The sequence below is a fragment of the Geospiza fortis genome, unplaced genomic scaffold (genome assembly GCF_000277835.1).
Source record: "Geospiza fortis unplaced genomic scaffold, GeoFor_1.0 scaffold188, whole genome shotgun sequence".
Taxonomy (NCBI): Eukaryota; Metazoa; Chordata; class Aves; order Passeriformes; family Thraupidae; genus Geospiza; species Geospiza fortis.
In genome coordinates this window covers 2,273,729-2,288,804 of record NW_005054337.1, presented here as the reverse complement: position 1 = coordinate 2,288,804, position 15,076 = coordinate 2,273,729, and the positions used below count along the sequence as shown (strand labels likewise).

Genomic DNA, 15,076 nt, shown 5'->3' with positions numbered 1-15,076 from the left:
CCGGGGGAACGCGGGCCCGGCCATGAGGGCGCGGGGCCCTGCGCGCTTCGCCCCCGTATCGCCATTTCCAGCCCGCACAGCCGCGGGGTGCGTGGCCCACGCAGAATGAGTGAGGTTGGAAAAGGCCTCTGAGATCAGCGAGTTCAGCCTCTGAACCAGCACCACCATGTCAGCTACAGGAGGGCACTGAGCGCCACGTCCAGGGACGGTGACTCCATCACTCTGGGCAGCCCATTCCAAAGTCTGATCACCCTTCTTGTGAAGGAATGTCACCTAATGTCCAACCTAAACCTCCACTGGTGCATCTTAAAACCATGTCCTCTCATCCTGCAGCCATGTGGGGGTCAGGCTCTGCTCCTAGGGAACAAGGGACAGGACAAGAAAAAATGCCTCAAGTTGTGCCAGAGGAGGTTTAGGTTGGATATTGAGGAAAATTGGTTCAAAAGGATGATCAGACAGTGGTGCAGGGCAGTGGAATCATCATCCCTGAAGGAATTTAAAAGACGTGTAAATGTGGCACTTGGGGACATGGTTTAGTGTTGGCCTTGGTCATGCTGGGACTTGATGATCTTAAATGTCTTTTCCAACCATAATGATTCTGTGATTAATGCTGCTCCCTGCTGTGCAGATGGAGGTCAGTGCTGGCCCCGCATGGCTGGGACAGGCTCAGCAGAAGATATTCAGGTTTGAACAATCCCACACTCAAAAGGACCTTTTTTCTGGTACAGCAGCAACTATTTTCTTCTTTGGTCAAAAAAAGAATCACTCCAGGCACAGGATTTTTGCCTCAAAGTGTCCTATTTCTTTACTTCAAGGAGGTGAACTTGAGCCTCCACAAGGGAACAGAGAATTTCCAAGGACAGCCAAGAGACTAATAAAAAGCCAGGATTCTCAGCAAGTGCATTAAAATGGGACACAAGAGGAGGAGGCTCTTAAAATAACAGATAATAGCATGAAGCAAGTTGTAATTGCTTGTGTCCCTTGCTTGTATTTTAAATACTGAAATACCAAGGGTGGGTTTTTTTCTTGTTTGATGCCATAGCATTATGTTTTACATTAAAGCTCCAATACACTGAAGGTGCCAGTGGTCCCTGACTTTCCACATCAGGAGGGCAGATGTGTGAGGCCTTGAGTCAAGGTGAAAAACAACAGGGTATAAAAAGGGGCATGTTCTCATCCCTACTTAGTAATGCTGTCTTTGCTGAGAGCTGGGCCTGCTCTCTCTACAAGAATTAGTGATGGACAAGGATCTGAAAGGGGAAAATGCTGCTGGATGTAAGCCCATGCTGGAGCCCTTGCCTCACTGGCACAGGCACGCTTGCACACGTCAGGCACAGCAGCTCTTGCTCTGGGTGGGGTGTTTTGGTTTGTTTTTGGGTTTTTTTCAGTCTCTGGCATAACCTGCTCATCTTACCAGCAGCAAGGTCACTGCAACAAGCAGTGTTTCAATGGGGGCAAGGAGCTCAGCCAGGTTTGACCAGCTCCTCACTGCTCAGGCTCCAGCTGGCCAGACCCAGGACAGGTCCAGATCACATTCTGGTGCCTAAACTCTTGAGAAAGCACAAAGGCTTAAAAACTAGTGAATTCTGCCCCAATCATTCCCTGCCCTCAGGATCATCGCTGACAGAACTCACAAAGTCAGAAATGCCAGAAATGTCAGAAAGAGGGACAAGCGTGACCATTGAGATTTAATACTGTAAAAAATAAAAGGGACATTATTTGAGCTACAGAAACACCACCCCAGGCAGCAGTGGGCTGGCAGGCACCACACACAGCAGCAGCTGCGGGTTTGCTGGAGGGAAGGATGGATCCACAGAGGGATCTGGACAGGCTGAATCGATGGTCCAAGGCCAAAGGTATGAGACTCAACAAGGACAAGTGCCAGGTCCTGCCCTCAGGTCACAACACTGACACACAGTGCTCCAGATTTGGGACAAAGTGGCTGGAAATCTGGGAAGAGATCTGGGAGTGCTGAACAGCAGCAGCTGAACATGAGCTTGTGTGTGCTCAGGTGGACAAGAAGGGCAATGGTACCTGGATGTGCAATAGTGTGGCCAGCAGGACCAGGGCACTGACCCTGCTCCTGTGCTGTTCCTAAACCCAGAGGCAGCCAGACTGGAAGTGAGGCAGTGGCAGAGTGCAGTGCATCCCAACACCTGACCCAAGGAAGAGCCAGGTGATCCCAAGGAAGAGCCTTCACTCTCCAGAAAACTAAACAACAATAAAGGAAAAAAAAAAAAAGACAAAAACATGAGGTTCTTTGAATATCAGAGAAATGGTTTTGAAGCAGGGCTGCTGTGACCATCCTGACACTGCTCTCAAACACCATCACTCCCCTGATTGCAGTGCTGCACCATGAGACTTAAGGCTTTGCATTAATTCATCGCACAACTGGGGAGCAATTTGCTCAAATCCTGCCAGTGTGCACCAGACTGGAGAGCTGCAAGGTCACCCTACGGTCAGATCCCGCTCCAGCCCTAAAAATAACCAGCCTCCCTCTCTGGCTGTGCACAAGGCTGAGCCCAGCCCAGCAGTACAGCCCCAGGATGGCTGATTTCCCCCCTCTCCCCCCACTGCCCCCTCACTGTTGCCAGGAGAGTTGTGGGGGTGCCAGCAGCTTTTGAAGATGCTGCTGTGGGAGATGTAGCTATGGGCTATGATTTAAAAGTTCAGCCCTTCTTGAAATTCATTTGACACATCTTCCATAACCTCCCAACTTGTCAAAACCCAGGACAAGCTGCCAGCCCCTCCCAGCTGCTGACCGGAGGCAGTACAGCCCATTCTCTCCTGTTTTCCCAGAAGTGACTCAGGTGACATGGCCCAGGCAGGTGGACAGAGCTGACTCCCACCCCCCTGCTGCCAGGTGTTGTTTCTGCTCATGCTTTAACCCACTGCTGGCTTCAACTTCACCTTTGTTTGAAGAAATTCTAAACCTTTCCCCATGAAAGGGCAGTCTGAGCACAAAGACATCCACTATCTCAACAGTATTTTCCCTAAAAACTGATCAAAAATAGTTTCCTCTCAAAACAACCTCTGTGTTGCTTGTGTTCCCACAGGCTAAGTGACACCTCCACACCCTGATGTCTCAGTGCTGCTGTGGGGCAGGTGGGGGCCCTTCCTGCCAGCACTGCAGTCTAAAGGAAAGCCCAGATCTGCCTTGCCCAGATCTGTCAGGACCTGCCAGGCCAACCCCTGGAAGAAGCTCTGGTGAGGTGGCAGGATGGGGCTGCAGCAGGACCCCCTCCAGCTGGGAGAGGAAGGGGTTTGGGACACAAAGCAGGCCTTTGGGACAGGGAACAGGGAGCAACAGGAAGCAATGAATTTCCCCCAGAGCAGCACATCCTGACAGAGCAGCAAATCCGTGTCTGGATGAGCTCAGCTTCTCCAGCCCGGGTTTATTTCCAGCTGCCACAGTCTACCTGACGTGGGTTAAAAGGAACCCAAGCACTCATGAAACCTGGTGAGAAGCCAGGCAGGGGTAGGACAATGGGCAATGGCTTCAAACTGCATCCATCCCTCACAGAACCCAGTTGCAGCTCTCACAGGCTCTGTTCCAGGTCTCTGCCTTGGGAGGCTGGGACTCCTGAGCTGGCTGTGCCCCATCCCTCGCAGCACAGGATGGTGTGTGAGACAGCCCCAGGCACCATGTTCCTGCAGTCTGGAAGGAGCTGTACCTGAACAGGTGCTACAGGAATGTCAGGGAGGCAGGGCAGGGATCACACCATGCTGTAGCAGAGCACCCTGGCCGGCACAGAGCTTGGAGCAGCCCTGAGGAGGAAGCAGAGGTGGGCAGATGCAACCCTCAGATAAGGTGGTCACACTGCTCCTTGCACAAGCTGAGCTACCCAGTACAGCCTCTTCCCCAGCCTCCAAACCACAGCCCAGCTACTGAGAGATCAAGGTCTGTGAGAGGAAACAGCAACATCTGAGAGAAAGCCTAATGTCTGAGTTTCTAACATCTCTTATTTTCTTGCTTAACTGCCTCAGGTCCTTGCCCTGCAGCAGAGCCCTGGGGCAGGAGTGACCCTCTGCATGCAACATCTGCCCCCAGTTAGAGCCTGGAGAAGGGCTGCTGGCACAATTGACTCTGTATGTCCCACCACACTGGCTTCTCAGAGCACTGAATCCCTCAAAAACCTCACCTCCCAGTGGAGTGTCCTGGCTGCCTCCTTGTGCTACCACTCAAGGAATTTAAACACAGCAAACACCCTCCTGAGGTATCTTCATGGACATTCACCATGGGACCAGCTTTTTGCTGTATTTTCTTCTTGGGCTCTTGCTGACCAGGAAGCCAGTAGCAGACTGCACCCCCAGTGTCTTCCAAGGAAAATGATCAAGGAGATGTGGAATGGCTCCAGTCAGGGGGGGGAAAGGGAAACAACAGTTTGAAAGGGAAAAAAGTCCTGGGGGAAGGCTGTGAGCAGCAGCATGATGCAGCTTTTTCCAGCCAGTGTTTCATCTGCATTCCCTGGACACCCCTCCAAGTGTTGAAATGGCCCAGAAACATCTCCACCACCAATATTTACAATCATGTGATTCTGATCCAGTTTGAATGCATTTCTGATGGCTTTCAGCTACCTACCAAACTCCACCTTTGCCCCAGACTGCTGAACCCCTTTGCAGGTAACCCCATCTCATGTGGACACTCACCTGCACAACATCCAGCAGGAGGAAAAACCACAGGGCATTGCCTGTCATCTGGTGGGGAATGGCCCAGCAACAGAGCAAGCCCTTGTGCAGAGAGCACCCTGGCTTCTCCTGCAGCTGAGACTCCAGGGAAGGATCCCACCTTAGAAATGACACACACCTCTGGCTGACAGCTAAACCACAGCTGCTGTCATTCTCTCCAAGGATGATTTAACCCCAGGTGATGTCATAGCCCCCCAGGACAAACATACCTGTTCTTGGCTGGACATTGCTTCACCTGGCACCCACAGACAAGCTGCTCATGGCACTTGGGGTGCTGTGGGGAGCTTCCCCAGCTGCTGGAATCTCGCTGGTCAGGGTGCAGTGCTTCCAACACACAACCTTCCCTTGGGCCAGCCTGGATCCCCAGGTCCTGCTCAGTGGTGTTTCGTGATCTTTAGCCTTCAGAGCCTCTTGCACAGCAAATTTAAGGGACCAGGCACACTGGCAGCCTCTTTTCCTGCTCCAACCCACTGTTTGAGGGTGGTGAGGCACTGGCACAGAGAAGTTGTTGATGCCCCATCTCTGGAATTGTTCAAGGCCAGGTTGGGTGGGGTTTGGCACAGTCTGGTCTAGTGGAAGGTGTCCCTGCCCATGGCAGCAGTTGGAATGAGATAAGCTTTAAGGTCTGTTTCAAACCAAACCTTTCTCTGATCCCACACCCACTCCTCCACCAGCCAGAGCTCCAAGGCAAAAGCTGATCAGTGAGCATCTGTGTCATTTGCTCCTCTTGGGCTTGTCTTGTCAACAGGGTCACATCTCTGGTGTTTCCCCTGATTCTCCTCAAGGCATATTTGCAGGAGATGAGAGGCTGCTAACAAGTGAGACACAGATCTAATTGAGGCACAGTGCTCTGCTGAGCTCTGACATTGTCCTTCCTGTTCTATTGAACCACAATCCAGTGCCTCAAGTTCTGTAACATTAAAAAGTATAAATTGCATCAGGCTTAAAGTGACTGTAATGGAGGCAGTGAGGAGAGAGACTGCAAAGACCAGAGCCCAGGGGATTTCTACAGATCAGCAGGGGAAGCACAGGGAATGTTTCAGCAAGCGGGAAAAGGGCTGATGGCAAAACCTCTCTTTTATTTGGATGTGGTTAACTTCAGTAAACACCACATGGATCCTCAAGTATCTGGCAAGTTCCCAGAGGCAACCTACAGCACTGACTTCCCCCCAGCCCCAAACTGAATTTACTCTCTAGTGTGATATTCCTCAGCATCAAACAAGACCAGGAGTATCCTGTGGGATCCAGGCTAAGGCCACATTGAGAGTGGACAGCTCATCCAGGCTCGGCTGGAGCAGCGTGTGGCGTTGGTGACACCCACTCTCCTACAAGCAGACCTGTCCTGAGGCCATTCTGTCAGGACAGTGCAGACCAGGGCTGAGCTCCCCTCTCAGCACAGTCAGCCCTGGATGATGCTCGGGGCTGACAGGCTCATGAGCACCTCGGGTTCTTGGTCCCACCACATTTCGGCTTTCCCAATCCCCGAGCAGCTCCAGTGCAGCAGGTGGGCCCTGTCCTGCACTCAGAAAATCCACAGCACCTTTTGAAGGACACAGAAGGCTCCCTTGCCCTGTGGGGCACACGGCCATCTCAGGCACCAGGCCTGGTTCAGAGAGAGCTGTAAAAGGCTGTGAGCTCCTCCAGAAGAACCCTGCAGAGAGTGAGGAGGGATGAACACTGGCACAGGACTGGGCTGAGGGACAGGCTGCAGCATCACATGGACAGCTGAGAACCAGGAAACTGAGTCAAAGAATGCCTCAGATTCCCACTTCTTTCATCTCTTTTAGGGTGAGGGGGCAACCTGCCAGCTCGCTGGCGTGGAACCTGCCATCTCTTTTAGGGTGAGGGACAGTTTGCTGTGCCACTAACATCAGGTAACAGCTACCCTTGAGGGATGACAGACCCTCATTGTAATGGTACTAGGGAGCAGAGTACAAAATCAGGGGCACAGTCCCAAAAAAGCAGCATTCCAGAAGGCACTGAATGAGTTTCCCTCACGCAGCAATTAGCAATAACTCCTCCACAGCCCCTGCCATGGAAAAAGCACTGACGCTGCTCTGCCCACCAGGCTGGAGGGCCCAGCTTCTCCCCACACACACAGGGGAGCAGAGTGTCAGCCTTCCCTGTGCCAGCCTGTTCCTGCCTCTCAGCTTTTGGTCCCAGTTTACTTTCTGCCTTTTACAGCCCACAGCGAGAGTCGGGTCCCTTGTATTCCAAACTGCAGGCATGCAATCTCAAAAGCCTTGTCCCGCGGGGAAGGCTGAGGCATTAGGCTTGCACCGCCAAGGAGCACTTACTCATACAACATCTTATTTCCACAGCAGTTGTATTTCTAAAACTACAAAGGCATTTCTCAGGGCTGCACGGTTTTGTGGTAGCTTTTGTTCCCTTGATGCTCTCAGCAGGTAGGACAGCGCTCTGCACGGCTCTGCCCATTTCACTTGAAAGTCAGCAACAACACCACAACGCAGAGCTTTGCTTTAACAATGTGTTCTCGAGCCTGAGTCATAAACACTTCAAACCACCCCCACAGCCTGCGGCTCGAGCTGGGCAGGCTCCGCGTGGGCGAGCGCACTCGAGAGGGTGAGCTGCACGTGTGAAATGCGCCTCTGCATGTGAGGAAGCAGCACCCTGGGACACTGCTCTTACCTCTCTGCAGACCACTCTCCTCTCTGGGAGAGCTGCTCGGGTCGAGTAGTGCAGCTCAGCACTTTCACAATGCCCAGAAGTGTGATGGCAGACACGGCCGCATCCTGCACGTGGCAGGGAGGCAGAGCCTTCCTTGGCCAGGGTGAGGAAGACTCTGCCTTGCACATCAAGCAGCTGCTGCAAATGCAGATCTGAGCTGGCTGGGGATTTGACAAGTGCAGGTACAGCATCTGTGAGGCTCCAGGGGGAGCTGATATGGGGGAAATGACCTGCCCTGCTGGAGGAGTGTGGCCAGACCCTGCCCACAGAGGCAGGAACCCTGTCAGGGCTCACAGTGCAGCACGTACTTGGGGCAGTAGTTCCCAGGCTTTCTGCAGCCAAGTGGAGAAATCTACTGCTCCCCAAAGGTCAAGCTGTGTGCAGCATTTGTTCCCCATCCCAGGCTGCTCCCACAATGGGATCTCAGGGATGTGTGGAAGAGGCCTTTGCCTGAGCTCCAGAGCACCACAGGAGCGCACTGGAGCCAGCCCAGCACTCCTGTACCAGCAACCACCAGCTGCAAAGAACCAAGCATGAGAAACCCAGAGCAGGCAGGCAGAGTGGCAGCAGCAGGCAGGGAGAGGGCGGTGGGAACAGGCAGGTCCCTGCCACAGGTCACTCCACAACAAAAACCCCTCTCTCCCAAAGAAGACCTGGAACCCAGCTTGGACTCCTTATTCACAGAATTACAGAATGCTTTGGGTTGGAAGAGACCTCATTTTGTTCCAACCCCCTACCACAGGCAGGGACACCTTCCATTAGACCAGGTTGCTCCAAGCCCCATCCAGCCTGGCTTTGGACACTTCCAGGGATGGAGCAGCCACAGCTTCCCTGGGCAACCTGTGCCAGAGACTCACCACCCTCACAAGGAAGAATTTTTTCCTAATATCCCATCTGACTGCCCTCTGTCAGCGTGAAGCTGTTACCCCTTGTCCTGTCACTCCAGGCCCTTGTGCAAAGTCCCAGGACAAGATCAGTGAGCATTGGAAGCGTGGATACATCCATGTGGATATGGAAATGCTTTTCCTTTACATTGGAAGATCTGCAATTTCCAGCCTCCTTCAGCCTGCGAGCTCCCAAGAGATCTCCCCTAGCAGTGCAGTATTTTAACATGGTGACAGGAAAGGTGCAGTTCAGTTCCCTTTCACAGTCCTTTTGTAGCCCAGAGCATCCACCAGTCTCGGCATCACAAAGCAGAAATTGCTCCTGCACGAGGAGCGGTGGGAGCCCGGTTTCTTGGCGCTGGCTGTGTGGGAGCAGCAGCGTTCCCAAGGCAGCCGTGCTCACAGCTCACAGCCAGCACTGCTGCAAGTGCTGGGCACAGCAAAGCACAGGGAGAAATTGGCTCCAGAGGACAGAAGGCACTGGAAAAGGCTGGCAGGGAGGGATGGCACCACCACTCTGCCCGCTAATTGTCTGTTTGGCACATCTCATCCCATCAGGCCACTCTTTAAAAGCAGATCCTGCCTCAGACCCTGGACTTATCTGCAGCAGCCAAGGCAGAAGAACAGAGGCAAAATCCTCTCCCTGCTGCCAGAAGAAGCATTAAATTTGTGTTAGTGTCTCTGTACCACATCCTGTATCCAGGGGGAAATGAGCATCCTCTCTGCAAGGTTCATTACAATGTGCCATCTTCAGCTCAGCCTTGCCTTGTCCAGTGGGGGTTAATCTAAACCACCTGAATTTCACAGGCTGACTCAGAACTTGGTTAATAAGGCACAGTACAAGTGAGTCAGTGGCATCTCTCCTCACTGCTGTTTTACTGACATCCCAGATAACAAATGTCACTCACGCTGGACCACAGCCAGTGCGGTGGGATCCAAATCCCCATCTCCCACCAGTGTATGTTGGCATACATCTCTGTAAGAAAGCAAAATACATCTCTCCCCATTCAAGAGAAAAGGGGAAACTCAAACGGAAATATTAAATCTTGATTTATTTTTTTTTCCGAGGCCATTTTCTACCCACACACCACACAATTACATTTGGACAGACACAAGGTGCTTTGGAAATTGTACTCAGCACTTAATCCTCTGCCTCTTTGGCACTCATTTACTCCCCAGGTGCACAGAGCTGCATTTGCTGCTCACAGACTACAAAGCAAAGAGCTGACCAGCAGTTACCTCTCCAAGTAGCTGAGTAGCTCTTGCTTCCTGGCTAAGTCAGTGCACAATTATCCCCAAATACAGGGAACCTTTATTCCTGCCCTGCTCAGCTCCTCCCAAAGCCTCTGTCGTGCCCTCAGTGCCTCACAGGAGGCAGCGTCACCCACTGGAGCTCGACAGGATGTCACGATTGCCAGAGCAGCATGGGGAGCTCTCAGCCCGCCTCTGTGTGACAGCAGGGCTCAGCTTGGTGCTGGAAAGGCAGATTTTGGTGAAAACAAAAAGCACCAGTGCCAGTGTTAATCGTTGCTGTACACTGGTGACTTGCTGCAAGCAGTGAGCTCTCCAGTAACACTCTGTGCCAAGGCCTGGAACCTCACCAAGGGGCTGGAATGAAAGGATGATGCCTCATCCATCACTAACTGATCTTTTTCTATCAGTTGCTTAAAAATATATTTTGAAAGAAAATGGAAATACACACGAACACAGCAGCTAGACCGCATGTTCTGTGGCAGATATTCAGCAAAAGGCTCAGAGAAACCTGAAGCTCTGCAGCTTGAGAAACAAGGCCCTGTTGGAATTACTCACTGCAAAGGAACTTCCCCAGAACCCCCTTCTCCACTGCAGAGCCATCAGATCCCTGTCCAGTCAGCCCAGGGCCCAGGAATGTGTGATACCAACAGCTTCCACCCAATCCACACTGGCTGAACAGGGCTTTCTCAGGGCACTGTGACCTAGAGATGGGCTGCTCAGGCAAGGAAGCCCCACTGAAAACAAATAAAGTAAAACACAGCCTAAAGCCAGCAAATGGGGATATTTTTTTTGGCACAGCAGCAAGTGGCAGCATTTGGATGTGTTCCACCAATGAGTCCTCCAAAGGTCTACCTCTCCTTCACTGCTGTAGAGCAGTGGCTCTTGGGTTCCCCTTAGCACAGCTGCCTTCTCGTGGTGGAACAGGAGCCAGGACTTAAAAGCCACCAAGATGGATGAGGCAGGAGAGACCCTGTTGCCACTGTAGGCCCCAGAAGCCATTAAAGAGTTAATTTAAGAAGGAGTCATGAAATGTACCTGAGTAAATAAGAACATCTGGAATCTATTCAGGAACTCCCAGGGCTGGGACTGACAGGTTCAGTACAGACAACACAGACCAGTAAATAAGATAAGCATTTAGGAATGTTGTAAGTAAGTAACAAAATGATAAATTAGTAAATTGAGAGGTGCCTGACACTGGAGCTGTTCAGTTGCCAAAGATGGAGGCCCGTGGCATCATTAGTATTGTACTACTCTCTGCACACCTGTGTAATTGGGAAACATGGGACTCGTTGGGAAAAACTGCTCACAGGTAACTAGAAAGGATTTCACCTCCCATTTCTGTGGAATCCTGCAGGATTCTGGCAGCCCCATCACCTGGCCTGCACCTGCAGTGAGCTGCTCCCTTGGTGTGTGTTTGTTTAGCTGCCCATCAGTGCTGCCCCAGGAGCCCACTCAGCGCTCTGGAAGCCGTGGAAGTCCCCAGGTGATCTGCAGTGACACTGCACCAGCTCCCAGGGCCACTGTGCCAGCCACGTGTGGTCATGGCATGTGGCACTGCACCTGCAGCACTTACCTGAGCGAGGAGCAGACTTGCAGCTGAACTCTCAGCAGATATCAAATAACTTTAGTCTGTTTTCCTTCCTGAGGTAAAATGAGACTGCCCAAAGCACACCATAAATCTGGAGGGCAGTGGGACCTTGTTCACAAGGATGAGGGTGAGGAGACCCAGCTCTGCAGGATTCAGTGCCTGTGTGCCATGGCTGATTCTCCTCACACCAGGCAGAGCAGTGGTGTGTTTGTGTACCTGTGCCTGCAGGTACAGAAACACACAGCTTGGAGAGGTCTGCTCTGAATCTCCCAGCATGAGAGGAGCTGTCAGGCTTTTCTTTCATGGGGATGCAGCTGGAATGCCAGGAAAGCACTGCTGGCAGCAGGCAGAGCTGAGAAATGTGGGCTCCAGCTCCCAGCCCTGCCTGGAGTGGCTGTCAGACACCCTGCCTTGGAGGATGCCACACTTACCACACAAGCACCAATGGAAACTCACAACTCTGTAAGAAAAGCAACTTCATTCTTAATTAAAACTCTCATTTAAGAGTACCAGTCTCCATCTGGTTCACCAACAAGGCCATTCACAAGCAGTAAGGGGCTGGCCCTCTTCCTTTCACAACCCAGCAATCCTTCATGCAGGTACCTTGAACAGCAAACTCCTGCACAGACAGCAGCTCCTGCCCAAGGATTAACACAGGTGTCACAGCTCCTCCCCTCGTGGTGCTGGGCTTTCAAGAACCCCACAGCATCTTGTTTTATGTGACTGTGACATCAATCCCCTGAGCACATTTTCCAGTCTAACTACAGAATTGGAAGAAATCTCAATTCAAGGTCCTTTTTCTTGGTAACAAAGGATCTGTAAAGCAGAGCTGCTTTCAAAAGAAAACCTCCTGACTGAACTTCCAGATAACATCCCAGGAGCAAACTGACATCTTTTTAATCACTCCTCTAAGTCAAGACACAGGGAGCTGAAGACCTATTCAAGAAGCAGAAGGTCACTTTTTCTTTCTGGAAGGATGGAGGGTTGTCCAACAATGAGAAGCAAAGACTAAATTGAATATAACTGATTATAGCCAAAATCAACAAGACAAAAAAAAAGGCCTAAATTCCCAGTCATCCTCTAGTAGTGCTGCTGTGCCCACTGGGACATTTTCCCCCCCATATCTTTTATGCTGTTTCTACTTATCTGCCAGCTGAGCTAATCAAGTTTGGGGCCAAAACAAGCCAATCAAAACTTGCTGCTTCATGTTGTTAATTTTGTTTTACCTGAACAGGCAGCTGAAGGTACAGCTGCACCTAGAAATGGGTATTCCTACAGTAGGATCACTGAAAAACTACATGACCCTGGGATAGCAGAACTTCCTGAGGTAAGCAGATCACTGAGCATATAAGAAACACAGACCAGGAAACATCCTACAGCAAAAGCAGCAGTACAAAGCAGGAGGCAAAGTTCCCAGGAAATGGTGTGAAATGCTATCAGAAAACACAGGAACTAAACCTTAGCAACGAGGACGTGAAAGGAAAGAAGAGGAAACAAAGAACTGCATATAAAGGTAAAAAATCCCAGGAAGTTCTACAATTACCCAAGTGAGGAAAACTGTTAAAATGCAGAATTTGGAGAAAACAGTTGGATACAGCAAAAGACATCAGCTCCAGATGGAACAGCACAGTCCTGAAATTGAGCTGTATCTAACCCAGAAGTTGAAAAGAAGTTGAGTTTTCATGTCAAATGTGGAGCACTGCCTTAACACTGAGGTGTGAAAGGCCAGGAATACAGGCACAACCTCCTTGTGGGAGAATGATCAATGAAGGAAAAAAAGGAAAATTTTGCAGGGAAACACTTCTCAGGCAAAGAAGGAGGAAAAAAGACTTTTTTATGACCATAAATATCAGTTTTAGAAAAGCCCAATCTTGGCCTATGACTTTGTTAGAACACAGAAATGGAATGACAAAGGCCAGAGATTTTACTAGAGAGGAAATCAAACTCACTAATAATCAAAAGCTACACGAGTGTCAGAAATAAAAATTTATCTACTGCAGTGGCACACCACCTAATAGAATCATGGAATCAAGGAGTGGTATGGGTTGGAAGGGATGTTAAAGCTCATCTTGTTTCAACCCCCTGCCACCAGCAGGGACAGTTTCCACTAGATCAGGTTGCTCCAAGCCCTGTCCAACCTGACCCTGAAATCTTCCAGGGATGCGACTGCACGGTGTCTCTTTCCTTCTCTCTTTTTTTGCTGTTCTGGTGTATTAACCCTTCTCATTAATTAGCTTATCATTTTTACTTTATAGCTTATTTTATTTTATGGTGAAACACTTCACTAGCTCACAGAAGGAAACAGTTTAATATAGGAGATTGCATGTATGTCACTTCCAGTTGGTTCCACAGGCTCTTTTGTCAGGTGTGGAAGAAGACTGGTCTGCCTTGGTCACTGATCCCACCTCAGCACTCCCTGGGGCAGTGGGGCAGAGCTGACCTGCTCACCAGTAGACAAGCACTGCTCATTACTTACAACAACCAAGGAGAGAATCAGAGGCAGGAGGAGCTGGCAGCGGTGTTCCAGAGGTGCTCACGGACCCAGCGCAGCACAAGGTGCAGCTCCCAGCAGGAGTCGGCAGAGCTCCTCAAAGAAGCCTTCGAGGAGGAGCGGCTTTTCTGCAGCACTGCCACCCTCCGGCTCCAGGGAAAATTCCCTCTTCCTGGCAGAGAAAAATCCCTGAGCCCCTGGGTTATCCCCTTTCCCTCCCACTGGCAAGGAGAGAGCTGGCAGCAAAGCTGGATGGGAAAGTTCCCATCGGTAAGCAGAATCTGCACAGCAAACCCTTGGGATCAGCAGCTTGGAGGAGTTGCTGTCTGGCTGCCAACACTCCCTGAATTTGGGGGCACCAACGTGGCCAGTTCATCCCAAGAGCCCAGACAGCAGATGGGCAGCACCTCAGTGCTCTGATGCCCCTGGCTAACAAACAGAAGCAGGAGACAAGTAACTTGCACACTTTCTGTTAGATAAACTTTCTTTCTGGGTCTAGGGGTGCATCCTGTCCAGCACTCTGGAAGATGCTATCCCAAGTCCCCAGAATGGCACATGTGAAGATCAGGATTCAAGAAATCCACAAGGCAGTTGTGACTCTATTTAACTCTTGAGTGAAATTCCCTTTCTTAATTCTCCCTGCTGGTTCACACAGGTTATCACACATCACCAGTAAGTGATGCACAGGCAGGTGAACCCCAGGCTCTCCTGTCACAAAAAATAATCTTTAAAAATGCTGCTGAGAGGTTCAATCTCATTTAGTAGAAGACAGCTCAGCACAGGAAGTCTGCTTGCAGAGCAACCCAAAGAGGAGACACCCTCAATGAGCATGATCCAAAATCTGAGACAGATGGCAGCTGTTATTAGAAAGGGTCAAACACTGTTTTCCTGTTTGTGGGCTTTTAATGACAATTTTCACAATAATTTACAAATTAGTTGTTACACACACTTATGTCCATTTAGTAATGAAAACTGTGAGTTAATTCAGCTCTCAGTTGAGAAACTGCTGTAAAAATGCCCTTGCTGAGGGCTGCCCTCTGGTTTGTGTTCTACAGGCAGCCAAGCGAGTTCCTCACGCTGAACCTGCCCAACCTGCCCTCCCCTCCCCAGGCTGCTCCTGAGCTCCCTCTGCTCGCACCAAGGGCAGGACCTGGAAGTTTCCAAGCGCTGAGGGGAGTGGAGCGACAGCTCAGCGGCCGCGGGGCTCAGGTGTGCCTAAGGCAGGATGGGGAGGGAGCATCCCAGCCCTCAGCAGGGCAGCAGCGCAGCCTTTCCCAAGGATCCCCCTCCCAGGGAGCCGGTGGCTGCAGCCCACAGCTCAGCACAGCTCTGGGCTCTGCTTGGAAGCCCAGAGCTAAGACAGAAGCAGCTGAGGGGCAGTGCAAAGTGCCCTGGCACAATACTCCATGACAGCTATGCCAGCCTTACCAGTGCCTCCTGTCTGGGCGTCAGGAATTCACCCACTGGATACTGTTCAAAGGA

At 51.0% G+C, this 15,076-nt stretch overlaps 1 protein-coding gene across 1 annotated transcript in view; it reads right to left on the bottom strand.

Annotated features, from left to right (window-relative positions):
- FKBP1A (FKBP prolyl isomerase 1A) overlaps nt 1-7,676 on the bottom strand; it is a 16,743-nt gene extending 9,067 nt beyond the window's left edge. The window contains exons 1-2 of the mRNA XM_005422185.2: nt 7,672-7,676; nt 3,360-3,365 (exon numbers count right to left, since the gene is read on the bottom strand). The gene's annotated coding sequence lies outside the window, so the exon portion shown is untranslated. The remainder of the gene's footprint in view (nt 1-3,359; nt 3,366-7,671) is intronic.
- Nucleotides 7,677-15,076: the final 7,400 nt, after the last annotated feature.